The sequence below is a fragment of the Cyprinodon tularosa genome, unplaced genomic scaffold (assembly GCF_016077235.1).
Source record: "Cyprinodon tularosa strain WSP-4 unplaced genomic scaffold, ASM1607723v1 ctg273, whole genome shotgun sequence".
Taxonomy (NCBI): Eukaryota; Metazoa; Chordata; class Actinopteri; order Cyprinodontiformes; family Cyprinodontidae; genus Cyprinodon; species Cyprinodon tularosa.
Window position 1 is genome coordinate 473922 of NW_024038978.1, and position 3511 is coordinate 477432.

The window sequence follows — 3511 nt, forward strand, 5'->3', positions numbered from 1 at the left end:
AATAAGTCAAAATGTCTTAAATTAACTGTATTTACCCTTAATTTGAGAAGGTTAATAAGATGATTGGCCAATAGAATGAGGACTTATACTCTTAAAATAAGGTAATTAGATAATATGCACCTGAAATATATTTTTTTTCTTATTTAAAATATAAATTGTCTTGTTCCATTGGTAAAGTGTCTCACTTTCCTTCTCAATAAAAAAAAAAAAGCACTTATTTTAAGAAAAAAAAAACTTGGATTTCAAATTTTTCCAGTGCAGCATTTGAGTCCCCTTTGTTTGATTAATTTGTTTGTGTCAGGTTAGTATGAGGTTTTGTTATGCTTAACCTCGATATTTTTTCAACGCTGTGTTCTCATGCTTGACTGGCTCGGTCCCTCACAGTTACTCAATCAGAGCTGCAAATGTTTTATGCCCTTTTCAGAAAGGATAGCTTCTGAGTTCTGACAGCTATGCTTTTTTATTAAGAACCACCATTCTACTTATGTTTTTGGGGTTTAAAATGACACCAAAGCTTTTTTTTTTTTTTAAATAGGATGGATATCTTTTATTAGGGATGCTGATATTCATATAAGAAAATATACAGTTTCTAACAGAATAACAGGAAAAATAGACCTGAATTTGACTTAATACTAGTACTTGTAGCAATATTTTCTCTTAGAAGGTTGCAAGTACCTGGTTCGAACCCCATCTGCCTTCACTTTGGGTTCCTGAACAAGACCCTTAACCCTTACACTGCATCCTGGGCGCCACACAATGGCAGCCCACTGCTCCCCAAGGGTTAAATGCAGAGATAAATTTCTCCAAAGTGAGATCAATAAAGTTCATTTATTATAATTTTTGTTGTGAAAAGTCAGCCAAAGTTGTGATTCATTCTGGAATTTCTAAATAGTTACCTGTGGTCTGTTAACCAAAATACAAATAAAATGCATAAATGCATTTAACAAGGAATAAGACAGAATTTAAAAAATGTTCAATGGGTGTGAACACTTCAGCTAGTAGTTGTCCAGAAATACTCTTAAAAATCTCTCAGAGTTACCTTCACAATATAATTAGTTTCCATTTATTTGCATTAAATAGAATTGTATTGCCTTAATATATATATTTGCATTTCTTTATTTTCTGACATCCAGCACATGTGGTGCTGCATAAAAATCCAAAGGCTGCATCTATTCAACCGGCACCAATGTGCTCTTTAAAGAGTGTCCTTGACTGTAGCTGCTTGGCAGGCAACCTTCAATCTGTCTGATCTATCAGCACCAAAGTATTTCATGCAAGGCATTCAGCTGGGGTCAACCTTCACAGACGCTGAACAAACAACCCTGATCAAGAAACATTTGAGAATATCTGGTAAATAACTATCTATATCATCACCATCATGTGTTCACTAACAGTAGGGACAAATAAACTGCCAGAAAGACTGAGAATGCTGCTTGAAAGGGAACAATAAAAACGGATATGTGAGAAGAAAATAGAAGCTACACTTACACCTACTGGCCACCTCTATATAACACTGATTCAGGGGCCTGTTTCTGTTTCTGTCTCTTTATTAAGCGGAGTTTCCAACTACAGAGCAGCTGGTTCGTTTTATTTAAAAAAGTTTTGGTTATAAAACTTAAATGTCTCCTATGCAACCCGTTTATTAAAATAGAAATTCATTAAATATGTGTTTAAACGCTGGTATCGTGAGAACACGTCTAAGAGAACGTGGAAGTTACGTCAATCTTATCTGAGCGAGCGCGTGATGCATTTGAGGACAGTGGGAAAAATTCTACCCAATAAACGCCAAAGACAAACTTGACAAAGTTTTCAAGTGTTTCAAATACGATGGAGTTTTGCTGTTTTAAATTATATATATATATATATTTATATTTATATATATATATATATATATATATATATATATATATATATATATATATATATATATATATATATATATATATATATATATATATATATATATATATATATATATATATGAATGCACAGATAAAATATATTTTTATGAAGGTTTATATTCTACCCTAAGCTATTCAAAAAGAAAACATTCAGATCAGCAGTTTTTATTATTTATTTATGAATACTTGATCATATTTTTCTCTATTCTCATAACATTAATTTAAACCTACATTAATTTAATAATTCTTTGGGATCAATAAAGTTATTTTAAGTTAAATCCAATCTTTTTATTCTGCATCACATACTTCCAAATGTATTCTGGTTCATGTGGAGTATCTTGCCCCCAAATTCATTGTATGTGTAAAACACTGTTTAGTAATTGAAATTTTACTGATTCATACTCCCATGTATTTTAATCAGTACAAATACATTTTTTCAGTTATATTACCTTAATGTCATGGCTGAAACATGTAGTTTTAAAAATTAACTCACACATGTATTTATTGAATGCTCTCCTATTGTTTAGAACCCAAAAAAAAAACAAAATGCACAGATATTTATATTTATAGATAGTTCATGTATAAACAAAAGGATGAACAGCTGATTCCAATGCCAACTGCAAGTTACCATGCCTCCCTAGTACATACACAATTTCAATTTCATTCATTCATCTCTCAATTCATCCAAAAAAAAATTTGGATTGATTGATTGGATGTCTTCCCTTTCAGCTACACTAGTGAATATCCTCCTTCAAAAGCAGCAAGATCTGATTTAGAAATTTGTCCCACTTATTGCCAAAGTCTACTTATTGAAATTATTGATGGGGACTGTCCACACCAGTCCTTCAGAAAGTTATGCCTTTGCCACAACCTGTTTCAGAAAGAAAGCTTGGAGCTCCGACCAGCTTATGACGGTCGACCAGCTCCACCAAACAGCAACCTGAGGCCAGTCTGACATTCTGCCCAGTTTGATGCTGCTGCTAAAATATTTCTTTATTTGTCAAACCAGAGCCAAAATATAACTTCAGCGATGCTCCACATTCCTCATTTTAGTGAACAAGGTGCTTCTTGTAGGAGTTGTCATAAAATACAACTTATTTTTCTTAATCTCAGAACTTTATTTTTTTAATATTATGATTTTATTCTTGTAATTTTATGACTATTCTCATTGTGACTTTATTATCCTAATTTTATGACTATTCTCGTAATTTTACGACTTTATTATTATACATTTATGACTTTATTCTTGTAACGTTACCACTTTATTCTTGAAATAGAAGAAAAATAAATCGCTAGCCTGGCCCTAATGCTCTGTTGTAATGGAACACCAGTAGAATCACTTAAAAAGAGAAAAAAGGCCTTTCAAATTTAGCATTTAAATCATTCTATTAGAAATCAATTCTGAAAAGTGTCTTTAATTGCAAATTTTAAACTGAACTATTAAAGAGCAACTTTATCAAATACTGCAATTTGAAAACGTTTTTTTTTTCAAATCAGTTGTAAAATAGAGATCCAAAAACCGCGTTTCACATATTTCAAATGGCTGTTTTCTCTTTTTCACTGACTCTCCTGGACCTCCATAGATTTTGGAATATGCAATGTCCGAGCCC